The 15,361-nt window shown below is 40.2% G+C and overlaps 1 pseudogene; it reads right to left on the bottom strand.

Annotated features, from left to right (window-relative positions):
- Positions 1-5,378: 5,378 nt before the first annotated feature.
- Positions 5,379-15,361, bottom strand: part of LOC113019946 (carnitine O-palmitoyltransferase 1, liver isoform-like) — a 34,373-nt pseudogene continuing 24,390 nt past the window's right edge.

The raw sequence follows: 15,361 nt of genomic DNA, 5'->3' as shown, positions 1-15,361 counted from the left end.
TGCCCATTTCTGCCATATCATCAGTGGCCTCACTGATTTTCCTTGCCGGCTTGACCTGTGTTTTAGCTCAGTGAGATGAGCATCCGTTCTCAGACTGGGTGGCCCGGGTTCAAATCCCGCTTATGGCAACATTTCTTTCAGTCAATACTTAAACTTTTTTTTAACTCTTTTCAACACAAATTTAAGCTTTTTCACCCCTTTTCAGCACAATTTTGAGTTTTTTCACCACTTATCCTCTTTTCAGCAGAATTCTTCTGATTGAACTCTTTTCAGCAAAATGTGGAGTTTTTTCTGCTGTTTTCAGCACAAATACCAGCTTTTTCTGCTGTTTTCAGCAAAAACCTCTTTTCAGCAGAATTCTGCTCATTCAACTCTTTTCAGCAAAATTTTCAGTTTTTTCTGCTGCTTTTAGAAAAAAACATTTTTCAGCAAAATTCTGCTGATTGAACTCTTTTCAGATGAAATTTTGCTGATTGAACTCTTTTCAGCAAAATATTCAGAGTTTTCACCTCTTTTCTGCCCAAATTCTGCTTATTCACCTCTTCTGAAACATTTTCAGCCTTTCCACCTCTTATCAGCACAATTCTCAGCCTCTTCTGCTCATTTCAGCACAATTGTCAGTCTCTCCACCTCTATTTGTGAGAATGACTGTGGCGCAGTGAGATGAGAACCTCCCTTGAGTACCAGCAGGGCCAGGTTCGAATCCCGCTCCGGGCAATATTTTTTTTTTTTTTCAACTTTTTCAGCTTTTTTCAGCAGACATCTTCAGCGTTAAGGCATCCACACAGCATTTTCGCAGGAAATGCAAATTTTTCTAGTTGTGTGGATGCTTTAAGCATCCACACTATAGAGTTCCTGTTTCTCTTTATTCTTTATTATTATTATTATTATTATTATTCTTAGGACTTCCGTACACTTTTCGCCGTTTAACTACTTCCACAATTTTCAGCCGATTTTCACCGTTCAAATTTTAAACTATTCAGCTATTTTTGCTCTTTCCGGCTATGACTTTTGCTATTTTTAACTATTATACTTTTTAAAATATTCCACTTTTTTCCTTTAATTTGTCCCATTGAAATGAATGGGAAACTTCAGCAATTCTGCTAAAATTTGCTTGTTTTTGAAACTTAACTACTTCCTCATACTTTCACCTAGAACAACCATTCAAATTTTAAAATGTTCACAAATTATTGGGCTATTCAGGTATGATTCAGCTTTTTCAAATCTTTTACTGTTTTACTTTTATGCCTCTTAAAGTTTTCAGTTGCAAAATTGTGATTTTTCACAAAATACATGCGTTGTTATGGTTGCTATGCTCTTGGCTTCCAGTGTGTCACTGAAGGTTTTGCAGTCTTCTCTTCATGTCCGAACAACTGTTTGCTACTTGCTCAATATTCACTCAACTTCCACAAATTATACATCAAAACGTAGGTATTTTTTCTGGCTTTCAGAAAATGTCACTATCATTGTTGTGGTATTCATAGAACTTTCGCAAATCTCCTCAGACTAACACAAGGTCAGAAAACTCTCCATATAAAGTCAATGGAGAGTTTGTTCAAAATCACCGCTGCATTTCTGTAATGAGAGGCATATTCGAATCGTCATATCTCCTTAACGAAGCAAAGTTAAGACATGAGGCTTGTCCCGGCATATCTTCAGACACTCCTGACGCTCACAATTCAAGAATTTCTTTCTCAACTATTACCGTTCTGAAATGAGTTGGACTTGTTTGAGGGTAGGAAATTCGTCCTTCGCTCAGATTTCTTCAGATTTCAAAGTCTGGAAATGAACCACTTTTTTCTCTCGTCATAACTTTTTGTTGGATTTCCACAGAGACCTGAAAATTTCCATGATTGTTCACCAAAGCCTGCTGTCTCTTACGGTGAAAGAATGATATCGATACTCCAAATAGATTTCAAGTTACAAAGCGTTGTTTGAGGGCAAGTCAAGGCAGTTTTTGCTTCGCTCTACTCAGTTATGGTGCATTAGAAGTCAAATATCTTTAATAATTCATATTTTAATGATAAATTGTAAACACTGGAAGATTCCCCCATGTCTTCTGAACAAAACGGTGTAAGAATGACCGTTCTAGCCCCTACGGTTAGGAAATTATGGTCATTTGTTTGAGGGGAGTCGTCACTATGAGAAATAGACTGCAATAATCCTGTGCCTCTCTCTGTGCCTGCGTGTGTAAAAAGATGCACCTTTTTTGGCGGGAAAACGTAAACAGCCACTCTGATTGGTGGATTTAAATTCGGCAGCTCTCTCCCTCTGTGTCTGTCTGTGTGTGTGTGTGTGTGTGTGTGTGTGTGTGTGTGTGTGTGTGTGTGTGTGTGTGTGTGTGTGTGTGTGTGTGTGTGTGTTTAGTGGGAGAGAGAGGACCCTGCCCTTATTTGGCAGCATGTCATTGTAGGATTTAAATTGAATATAGTTAGACTGATTGACTGGATTAGAGCCTGTGTTTGTGTGTCCCTCTCTGCATTTCTGTTTCAATATGCCTCCATATTTGTAATTTTGTAAGTTATTGCTATTCTGCTAAATCATAGTATTTCTGGTACTTTTCGGTACTTGTGCTAAATACAGTATTTCTGCTAAATTATAGTATTTCTGCTTTATTATACTATTTGTGCTAAAACATAGTATTTCTACTAAATGTAGTATTTCTGCTTTTTATACTATTTGTGCTAAATTATAATATTTCTGCTTTTTATACTATTTGTGCTAAATTATAATATTTCTGCTTTTTATACTATTTGTGCTAAATTTAATATTTCTGCTTTTATACTATTTGTGCTAAAACATAGTATTCTACTAAATGTAGTATTTCTGCTTTTAATACTATTTGTGCTAAATTATAATATTTCTGCTTTTTATACTATTTGTGCTAAATTATAATATTTTTGCTTTTTATACTATTTGTGCTAAATTATAATATTTCTGCTTTTTATACTATTTGTGCCTAATATAGTATTTCTACTAAATGTAGTATTTCTGCTTTTTATACTATTTGTGCTAAATTATAATATTTCTGCTTTTTATACTATTTGTGCTGAAAGACATTTTAAACAAAGATCCAGGTAAAATATCAAGAGAGCAGAGGATGCTTTCATTGAATTAACTAACTTGACCAGCTCAGGTAAGGACGCAGGTAAAAATCTTTCTAACATTACAGGCCTAGCTTGAGTTGGAGCAGACAAGAGAGACACAGAAGGAGAGATACTGTTCCTCACGTTACTGACTTTTTCAACGAAGAAAGAAAGAAATTTTCACAATCTTCATTTGATGAAATTGGGACAGCACGTGGAGCAGGAGCAACAATATCACTAATTGTGTCGAATAGTACCTTAGGGTTACCTCTGCTCTTAGACACTAAGTCTGAGAAATAGGCCGCCCTCGCATCTCGAACTGAAGTGTTAAAAGAGACTAAAAGGTCCTTTAAATGAAGGAGATGGACATGCAAACGCGTTTTCCTCCATAAACGCTCAACCTTACGGCAGCAACGCTTTAAGAAGTGAATGCTGTCATTTAACCAGGGAGACGACTTTGAAACCGGAGCTAGTCTAACTTTGACAGGACAAACATTGTCTAAAATACAAAGACAATGATTATTAAAAAGATTTGTTAAAAAATGAACATCGTTATAAGGAGATAAAACTAAATTAAAGGCATCGGAAAATTTAACAGCAGTAGAGGAATTTAAGATGAATTTAAGACGCTGTCAAAATAAAAAACGCGCACAAGGGTTAGGGTTAAATTTAAAAACTGTACTTTTGAGTTAAAATATATTTATAATTTTAATAAATGACAAATTAAAAAGGCATGAACATTTTTTTGTATCGAAAAAATATCGAACCGTGACACCAAAGTATCGAACCGAACCGAACCGTGAATTTTGTGTATCGTTGCACCCCTAATCAACGCGTATATTAAAATCCCCGACTATAACCAGTCTGGACAGCTTCGAAGTCGAGGATAAAAAGTCACTGAACTCCTTTAAAAACATACCGTTTAGGCCAGGTGGACGATGCACTACAGCGCAGTAGAACAGTCGCTCCTTATACTGTAGATTTTTCTATAAGAAGACAATCTGACTTAGTTGAAAGTCAGGTTAAGCAAGACCTACTTAGAGTTTACAGAAGTCTTCAGGAAGAGGTTCTTATCCATGTCTGTGTGTGATTTTTAAGACATGCAGATAACACAGTAACTATTATCTCAATGAGTATAAAATGGAATTACTACTGTTTAAACATCAAATTGGTTGCTGGGAAAGGATAAGACCTGTTACATCATGCTTTCATTTTACTGCGATGTTTTCAGTTCCTTTTAACCTGCAGTAGTTTTGAGGACTAATTATTTTGTGCGTCCTAATTTCCATCCGTGGCAGCACTTTGTACACTAAAAATAAATAATAGGATGCAGTTTCATGCACCTCCTGCTATTGAATAATGCGCTGGGCTTGCTCTGTCAGGATGTCAGTGGGTGGGGGAGACATTGTGGAATAAAATATAGGTCAGCTTTTCTCCAACAGAAGATTTATGTGTTGCTCATGAACGTAGTCACTGCTGCAGTCCCAAAGTGGAGCCACAGGTCTTACAGAAGAAGGCTTAATGGCGTCTGAAATCCTTCAATTGTTTCCACTTCCGCTGACAACAATTGACATTGTCATAGCTGTGAGTGTTGCCACGGCCCACAATATCTTTTACTTTATTCAAACACTTGCAAAGGCAGAGGGAGCAGTACAGAAACACTGTTTTAATGCTAGCATGGAGAAACTTGAACAAAGTTCATAAAAACAAAAAAGAAAACCAGAGTGAAAACAGCTCAAGGAAAGAGGGCAGCAGAGTTGTTCGATACTTCGCGACCCTTGAGCCCTCACTGCTGAACTGCACCTGCCTTCCTCCCACCCTGTTGACAGCATTTAGCACCATGACAAGTATCATTTTGAGCTAAAAAGCTTCTGCTGTGGACGTAACCTCACAGCTTAGACGGTTTGGGAGTGAGACCGGAACTCTTTCTCAAAATGCAAAGTGACAGTTGAACTGGAAACGAACCCATGCTAACACAATTATTAGCATATCAGTAGAATAGAGTAGTTAGGTTTGTGGTTGAAACCTCAAACTGTTCCTGTGTGAAGTTTGCCTGCTCTCCCTGATGACCTGACTGGAAAGCAGTAGGAAATCTCCCAGTTCAATTATAACTCGCTTCAGTGACAGTGAAAGTTATAGTTTAGAATAGTTTCACTCAATCCTGATGAGGAAGATGGGGTCATTATTGCACATCGGTTAATGTTGTGGGATTAGAATTAAAAATTCACCCCTCAAACTGCTGAGTCTGGTCTTATACTTCTGACGTGCTCTCGCTGTCAGCCAAGGGCTCAGTCACGCAGGCCTCAGAGACTGGTTAACCACCACCTGGTAATCTGACTGCAAGTGAAAAAAAATGCAAAAAATCCCTTACAGATTTCAGGATAATATTCTTCAACACAAAAAACGCTGCAGAGAAGAACGGGAACCATGATCAAGAAATGCAAAGCCAACCCAGGACTGTTCAAATGGAAAGACATTCAATTCATAGAAATCATCTATGTCCACTGTGAACGACCATCTTTGAACAGAGGCGCTGGCTTACGACACCAACTGTGTCTCTATAATCCAGTTTCGAGATCATTTCCCAGACGCCTTTATGCCCACTCACACCCTGGGCCTTTTGACTTCAGGAAATCATATGATGGGGTGCGGCTAGGTTCACAGTGAGCTCACCCGAAACCCTGGCTGACTGTGACCTACACCTCGACTTGTGCGATAAGGTAGAGGATCAACGGGGGGTTTATGACCCTCTTGGGGAGACACTCCACCATTTGACCCTAAAACTGAAAGCTTCTCAGATAAGAGGTGAAACGTCTTCAAGTAACTTCAAGAAGTTCCAGATGCCTTTTTTTCCAAGCTCCTTAGACTATGATCACCTGCATGACGGAGAACCTTCACAGACTAAACAGTGAGACTTAAATCACATCTGATGTACATCAGACTAGAGTCTGTAAGGGCAAGATGGTCTAACATGGTGTCAAGACTACGTGCATACATCGTATATACACACGAGATTCCAGCGAGTTACGTTGCCCTATCTTGAGACAAGTGAGGGCAGTTTCACACTAATCAGACACACACATGTTGCCCAGCATTCTACCTCTGCCGGGATGTTCCAGGACAAGTCTCTGAGGTTGGGGTAGAGAAGGCTCCACATCACCTTTACAGTGGCCGTCCTCGGTGTAGCCTAGCTGGAAGGCATCTGTGGCCAGCGTGTACTGGAGGAAAAAATAATAGTGAAGGAAAAGATTATTGAGACTTAGTATGAGAGTTAGCACAGCCAATACTTGCAAAAATGTACCCCATTATAAAAGGGGAAAAAAGGTTTTTTTTAATGGACGACACAAAAATACAAGAGAGATGATGAGTGCTTGAAAACTCAGCATAAGCATTTTTTAAGTTGCTGCTAATGCACTTGATTAACTGATTATCTACAATTGTTAACATTAAATGTTACATTTCATGACAGCCCAATTACAAAAAGACGGAACTAATTTTGGAAAAGTTGCCAGGACGAAGTCTGTTCTCTCTAAAGAGCAGAGTTAGGTTTGCAACACTGCATCAAACAAACCACAAAATCTGTGACAAGCTGGACTTATTAAGCCAGAATCAACAGCGCAACATTTGGAAACCTTTATAGACAGGAAACTACAGAAAGTCTAGAGTTTTTGGATTTTCAGACTAAACCAGATAACAATGGTAAGACCCTTGGTGCATAATTCAGGCTAGCTGGCAACATCAAAGCTTAACAAATGAACTCAAGGATCAAATATTTCTTTACCACTGGCCAAAAGAAGAAGCTACTTAAAGTAGAATATTTAAAATGAGCTCAGACAAACATGATGCATTCATGTGTATGTGATATACACATGAATGCACTCTATTCTTTTTAGCTGCCCGATCATTGGCTGCAGCTAACCCTCTCTATTCCAGCACACCAACCGCCTGCACGTCCTCCTTTCACTACATCCATGAAGCTCCTCTGAGGTCCTCCTCTTCTCCTCCTGACTGGCAGCTCCATATTTAACATCCTATATTCAATGTTCCCTCTAATTTTTCATGTGTGTGAGCGAACGCACAAACTCCCTGAGCGTCCCTTGGACCACTGTGAGCGACAGCAGACGTGTGCACTGTGGTCACGCCAGCATCCAAGTTACATGTTTATTAAAATAATCAAATTACAGCATTTATGTTAGACGACTTTTAATTAACTGCTTCAGCCCACTTACAATGAAAATGAAAATAAATCTTCTTCATGACCTGTGTAGCATGTTAACACTATTGGAAGTAAAAATTACTTGAACTCCAATTTTGAAAACATTACCTAAAAATGCAGCCAAGGCGTTTTTTTAAACAAACATTTCAAACTATTTACAGAACAATCAGAAGTTCTGCATCAAATCTGATGCCAGATTTGATCCAGATTTGATTCCTGTCCACTATGAGATGAAGGAGAACATCAGCCTGATACCTGCAGGCCTGACAGCAGCAGATGTATCACTGCTGCAACACCTGTAACACTCAGCAGTCGCCTCATTGTTCTGACACACAACAACACTACTGACTACACTACACACTCACTACACACTCACTACACAAGATTTGTACTAAAAGTCACAAATCTCTCACATCTCAAAACACTGCCGTCACTCCTAAAACTTCCCCCTCCCTAAACAACATGTTGCTATATCATTTTTTGATTGGTCGACATGGTACATTTTTCCACCAATAGGAAAGGCTGGGTTTTTTTCGAGCGTTTTCCTTATAAAACGCCGTTTTTACCGTTTCTTCCTGCAGTAAATATAAACAACGACAGTATTCAGGAAGAAAACCAAACATTGCAGATATTTTATCATAACTCTGGTTTTACGTGGCCGATCAACACAATTTAAAAATATAAAGTCCACACTTTCTCCGTCAGTTGTTCCGTCTGTCCTGCTCACAACTCCAATGGTTGTACACATTGTCATTAACGTGGCTTCACTCCACATCAGCCGCTTTGCTAAAACACCGGTGTGGGCACATAAGGACGCTGTCATATCCTGTCAACCACGTTGATTGGCTGCGTATATACGAATGTGAATCGCATTATTGGCTGGACTATGGGATAAGGTGGCATCGTTCTGATCCCATACAGGAGCAGCCAGTCACTGACTAACACTGCAAAACAGGATTGTTAAAGTTTTAACTTTAATTTCAGTTCAGGTTAGATTTTTTTTTGTGCGCAACGCAGATTTTCTGTGCGCAGAGACGTGCCAGCAGTGCGCAATCAGAGAGTAGCTTAGAGGGAACATTGCTTATATCTGATATATCCACCATCTCTCCCCTGCACATGTCCAAAGCATCTCAGCCTTTCCTCCAAAATGCTCGACCCAAGCGGTTCCTCTGACGTACTCATTTCTAAATCTGTCCAATGAAAATTCCTCTTTTGGTACCCCATCATACGCTTTCTCAGTGCAGCTCCTTCTGACATTCTCCACCATCCACCATCAAACGTGCAGTTTAAGGTGCTCTTTCTCAGCGTGAAACCATACTGCTGCCTAAAGATAATCTCTGCTCTCCTCTCTTCTTAACCCAGGGTTAGAAATGTTCATTCTTAAACATCATCATGTAACTGAAACACAGATTTCTGCAGTCTTAGTAGTTTTGCTTCTTATATCAAGTCAAATTAATAAATGCTGCTAATATTATCAGATAGCATGTTTTAGTCTTGCTTTTATCTCACTGTGGTAAAAATGGTGGGTGTTGAAGGCCATTAGTTCAAGTCTGATTGTGTCCCCGTAAGTGTCACTTCCTCTTTGCTGTGCTTTCTAAGATAATACTGTAACACAATCAGATTCTTTTAACACAGCCAGTTCCTGGAACTGGCTCCATCTGGAACTTTCAACTTGCAGCTGTGCTATCCCTGTGTGATAAATGCATGTCAGCACAAATTCAGAAATAAGACCAAGGATCACCTCCCAAAGGTGCGCTACAGTTGGTGCATCAGCCCAGGAGTGCTCTGCATTCAGCCCACTCTTCCCATTCTTGTAGATCACAACGGAGAAGGATTTATCAAACCACCTGGGAGAGGAGAGAAGATAAAGCATAAAAGGAGATGCGTGTTGCCACAGCTTGTGTAAAGGACACCCGAGTCGAGTCGCAGATGCAGAAATAAGAATCCTGGCTTTAGACCAGACAAAACAGATTGGAACAGGGCAGGTCTATAACCAGTGTCACAACAATGATACCGATGCCATGCAGATATGCATCTTATTTTTCCTTGTATTCTTAAAACGCATTTAGTTTAGACAACTACCCTGTGAGACAAACTGCTCCACGCACCATCCCCCACACAGAAAGCTTTAAATCTGTCAATCCTTTCTGTCAAGGTTTCCTGTGTGGAGTCCAAATCAGCCTCAGGTGTCTGTTTGGTGTCTGTAGCTGAATTTCAATGAAGAAAGTAAAGGATTAAATAAAGGATTCATCACAATCCTTTATTTTTACATGTCTGATAGTGGTTTTTGTCACCATCACAAACCAAAGGAGAATCCTTGGCAGCCTGAGGCCTGTGAGAAGTGGAGTAATCACAGACATGTTGCTGCGGAGGAATGATTCTGTGACCTCAGTCCTGAACTCCTAGTAATGCACATTTATTCTCCAGAGATGTAAGTATTACTGTTAGCATCACAAGTTTTTTGCCAGGTGTGACTCACTGAGCAGCTGAAATCCCGTTACACTGTTTTGCAAGAAAGATGACTAGATACACATAGCAGCTGACAGCATCTGTCATAAGACAACAAAAGCTAAACATTAGAAACTGATTACTAGGGCTGGGCTATATCATACCGTTCACGGTAATACCGGTGTAATGTCGGGTAACGATAGGAAAATGAAATATGGCGATAGACTATGGGTAAAACACGCAGTGCCTTTGTTTACATACGTACATGGCGGCGACGCAGAACGAGAAGAGCGAAAGTGGATCATTAAATGAAACGGATGAACCAGAGTTGGTTTGTAAAAATGCTGCAACTTCAGTGGTGTGGAACTGGTTTAGCTTTCGTCCGTCAGATACACAACAAAGCACTATTTTTGGTAGCGCATGCTAGCGGGCCGTCGTTATTACCGTGTTGTTTGGAAAATACAGCGCACTTAAAATCAATCCTTTGATTTTTCTGAAAATCGACAGAGCCCCTTATAATCCCGTGTGCCTTATGTATGAACTCTGGTTGTGTTTACTGACCTCGAAACGATTTCATGTACACGGCGCTCCAAAATCTGTCAAATGTTTGCTAAGCTACGAAGCCGCACCGCTTGATGGATTGTTGGAGCATTACGGCTATCGTAGGCGGAGCCTCGCGGAGTGATACGTACTGTGCTTCAACATAATGTTACCGTATTGTGTGTGTATAACCTCTTTTTAAGTTTTGTGAATATTATACATGGTTATGCTGAGGATATGTCGGCCAGTTTCCACTGGAAATGCCTTTTGGTTAAACTGTCAGCAAGGAATTTGCATTTGCACTGTTAAATTTTTATATAACTTTAATGCACATAAAAAACAGCTGCTTGTTTAAGTGAAAATACATTGATGGGGTTTTTGCACTAATAAAGTTGTGGAGTTGTAAAGTATTTTGTCTAGGGTCAATTATGTCGTCAGTTATATCGTTATCGCAAATTTTCAAATGTATATCGTGATAAATATTTTTGGTCATATCGCCCTGCTCTACTGATTACTATATTTTTGTTTCACTTCACTAATCTCCTGCCATCCTGTGTACTACTCTGTTGGTATTTCAGGTGAAACCAGCCATTATTATGTACAAATCTTGCCACGCTAACCAGTATGTTTTTGACACGATTGAATGAACTGACAAAAGACACCAAAACAAAGCATAAAAAAGTGTCTAGCACAGGTGGAGATGTTTGGTGTGTGTGCAGGCATGCGTGTGGAGTACTCTTCCACTCTTACAATCTGAGCTCAATAGTTTAGTAAATTCAGTCCATTTTTTGCAGTAGTTATCAAATTTGTCCCTATTAAGTGTCCAAATCAAAACAACAGTCACCTCATGGCACTTTATACTGCGAGGGAAAGCCCCTACAAGAAAGTCCAATGATATGAGCTAGCACTTGGCAACACTCTCCCCCTGCAACTAAGGCATGGGGTGTTAAGGGTCATGTGACTCAGCCCTAACTATATGCTTTATAAAAATGGAAAGTTTAAACCTAATCTTAAATGCAGAGAAAGTGTCCGTCTCACTAATCCAAACTTGGAGCTGAAGAGGGGCCTAAAGGCTGAAGGTGCTACCTCATCCTACTTTTAAATATCCTCGGAGGCACTGAGTGAAGTACTTGTTTGGAGTAACATGGTACTTTCAGGTCTTTACAATAAGATGGACCACGATTAGCCAAGATCTTATATGCATGGAGATAAAGATCATTTTTCCTATGTGGAAAACATCAGCATCACATTACATCATTCTTACATGGACGGACTATGAAGCGATCAGTTGCCACAGGATTCCCAGAGCATTCCCTTGGGTATGTATTCTACTCGAAGTGGTGATGTGATGAAGTATCTTTTGTCTCCATGATGAACCAAATAATGCTACAAATCTACCTTCACTTTCCAATTTTTATACAATGCTTACTGCAGTTAGGCTCTTGAAGGCACCAAACACCGTTTTAAATATACCAGATCCATAAAACCCCTCCCCACACAGGTTCCTTAGTGACCTCCTCACCTGTCATAACATTTCCCATGAAGCAGAGACTTGGCATAGCTGTCCAAGTTCCCCTCTGGGTCATCTCCCCTCATGCCTTGCTCCTCGTCATCCAAGGTTACAAAGAAGGCCGCCCTCTCAATGATATCCAGCGATCTCTTGTTGACCCCAGAGCTGAAGTACTGCTTCCTCATCTGAGCCCAAGGGATTCTGGGAGGAGATGACATATATATATTATAAATCATTGCTTTGCTCACGGGTCTGTACTCACAGTCAGCAAGTCTTTTTGCACAATTGTCCTAAAACAAAGTACTAAAAGAGCCTCGGAAGTGGAGAAAGTTCACAGAAGGCTCAACTCAGCGGAAACTGCAGACGCTCCATAACAATCATGAGAAAACGTACTTCACTAAACACTGCATCCTTCTCAACTACTTAGTCCACTCTAAGATAACTTAAGACAATCTGAAAACTCACAAAACATCAAACTATTGTTTCCATCAAGCAGACTGAAGCTTCCAACAAAGTTTCCACACAGTCAAAGACATCAGCATGTGCTGCAAATGTCAAAATCAGATGACAGTTCTTGGACAAAAGCCCAGTGATGTTTTCTAAGATCTCGTACTGTGTCGGATTTGCTGGTCGGCTCACTACTTTAGTAATACACACAGCTTGACGGACGGGCCATTAATGCAAAGGCTCATTGGACTGTTCCTGCTAAGCACGTCGGTGGCACTTTTCACACTTTGTTTGCTTTAAGCCATGCATAATGTGCAGGCAGCACAATATCCAGACTGTAGTTCTGATGTCATTTCCATCTTTTTGTAAATTCTGCACAATACTGATCATACCAGAAAACAAACCAGCACGAGACTAGTAACAGGATGGGAGCGCCTGCTAAAGACACCCAGTCTAAAACAGATTTAACATACACAACAATATTTAGCTTTAATCACAACAGGGAATCCTGAAGAGAGGGAGACATGCATATATGCCAAGTCTTAATGGCCTTTGGAGAAAAGCGCAATTGAAAGTTAAATCATGTGAGCTTATCAAAGAAAATCAGTATGCATAGATTTCTATCAGTGAGGGCATTAAGAAACAACACACTGACATGTGGGTGTTTCGTGTGGGTTTTTTTCCACATGTCAAAGGCAAACAGTTCACCAGCACACTTATTTCTCATGATTGCCAGCACAAACACACATAGGCTATTATTTTATTACTACCTGTAATTTATTGCAGATTACTTGTATTTGCTTAATTGTTTACTAAATGTTTGAGGTGTTAAATAAACCAAAATGGAGCAAAATATGGGCGTGTGCGGTTGGAGGATGCGTGCGTGCGTGCGCACGTGCGAGAAGGGGGGGGGCGCGAACATTTTTCTTGTAAAACAAGGGGGGCCCAGCAAAAAAGTTTGGGAACCTCTGGTATAACTAATCATATGTATCAGTAAAGAGCTCTGATTAGTATATTATGGTGCCATCCAGTGGTCGCGCTGTAGCTGCCTCTGAGCAACCTGCTAAATATAAAGACAGCAGGTTCAAACAGCTTTATACAAACTGGCTGTGTTTCAGTAAAGAAATAAAAAAAATTTAATTATTTTATTTTAATGAAAGAAAATAGTTTATTTTAACCTTAAAAGGTTTATTCAGTTTTAAAGAACCTCTTATCAATAACCCTTAAATACAGACTAGAACCTGTTCATATTTCTCCCAAATATTTCAGTTAGTCAAGTTAGAAAATGTATCAAAATTGCCTTCTATAGCCTGTATATAAAAAGGGATAAAAAGGCATGTGACGTCACCCGCTTTTCCCCGACATTTAGAAAATTCCAACAGCAGCACAGTGTGCCATGTCAAATTTTTGGAGCCAGTAGTAAGCATATCAGGATGATAGGGGGCTGCCACTTTGTACGCACCTGTCTCCAGCAGTGAGAGCTCCCAGCTTCTCCTCTCCAGGAAGCGGGGGTGAAGCGTCATCCAGGATTCTCTGGATCTGGTCTTCAATCTCCCTGGGGGACAGCAGGCGGCCTGCCCGGTACACCCACAGGCGAAAATAGCGCCCCCTGTGGTACACTGCTACAAACTCGCTGTCTAGCCAGTGCTGGAGCACATCTGTGAAAAAGAGTAGGGCCGTGGCATATTATACAGTCTGCAACAACAATAAGATATAACCATGAGATGTGTTTACATTGCCTAAAGTGTGTAAAAAGACAAGCCCGGGCATGTCTGAGTGTAAGAGCGCATCAGCCTCCGATGATAATTTAGTACCTGATAATGAACTTCAATACCATACTTCAATAATGCTACTTCAATATCCTCATATCCTGAATATCCGGCTTCAGGTAATAGAAATAAAATGAGCATATAATAGAAGAACAGCAATCAATAGAATTTAGCAGAGAAACAGCTTCCCTTATTAAAGACACTTGAGCGAGAGAAATACAACTGCAACAATCAAAGTGCATGTTTATGTGCTGCATCTACTCTGAGTATGTGTGTGTTTGTTACCAGTCTCGACTCCTGGTGTGCGCGTTGTGTTGAACATCCTCTCACACTGAGCAGCACACAGGGGGATGACGGTACCCGGAACGCGGCTCTACAGCACAAAGACACAAACACACTGGCTATTTTCCATTTGTTTTAGATGGACATTAGACCCTTAGATAACACAACCCATTGTTATTTGAATCAATGGAAATCAGCAGCCACACAACAGCCACTGACCACTAAATACAGCCTACACAGATGGCTGCACCCTTCCGTTGCTCTCGCTTTAAAGGGGAGCTGTAAAAAAGCAAGGTGGGTAGTAGACAGACGATTTTGGAGCACATCAAAGGTTCTGCAGTACCTCACGAAACAAGAGTCACTGCCAGAATAAACTGACTATCAAAGGCATGTGCACCCATATTACACAATGGGCTGTGGACTACCTTCCAAAATTAATGATAAGTTTAGGACTTTTTACTGTCAACATTACACCTTCCCGCAGGAAAGCACCTTAATGGATAACTTTAACCCTTTAAGACCCACCACAGAACCAAGTCAGAGCATATCGTTATATTTTTACATGTAAACTGATCTCCTGCTATTTTAAAGTGGAGGTTAGTATAGTCATACACTGGTGCCCTTCCATCCACAGGAAACAACTCACTTTTATATAGGTTGAGCTTGTATCCTGAAAACTGACCAAATTGGTGAAATTCAATTTAATTTTATTAACAATTCAATCAGAGAACAGTTGGAGGGGTGCTTTACTGAGCTGTAGGTCCTAAAAGAATAAATGCCTTTTTACATGCCAGCCCAGCAATTTCCTTCATCACCACGAAGGAAAACAGTCTGTGTGTGTCCGAGTTCGGTTATTTTTTGTGTCACAGGTTAACCTGCTTATACAGAGACCCCCAGTATGGGCTACTCCAGAGCCTTTTCAACAGAGATAGAAACGACAGGGAGCAGGCGCATCTAGTACACGTAGAGGTGCCGCAAAACCCCACAGAGCTCAGCAGCCAGCGCAACAAATTCTGCATCCTTGGCTTTTAGTTAGCAGCTGTTTCTGCTGTGAAGGGGCCTT

This window comes from Astatotilapia calliptera, chromosome 4 (assembly GCF_900246225.1).
Source record: "Astatotilapia calliptera chromosome 4, fAstCal1.2, whole genome shotgun sequence".
NCBI lineage: Eukaryota > Metazoa > Chordata > Actinopteri > Cichliformes > Cichlidae > Astatotilapia > Astatotilapia calliptera.
The sequence above is the reverse complement of the archived record's forward strand: the minus strand, read 5'-3'. Positions and strand labels throughout refer to the sequence as shown.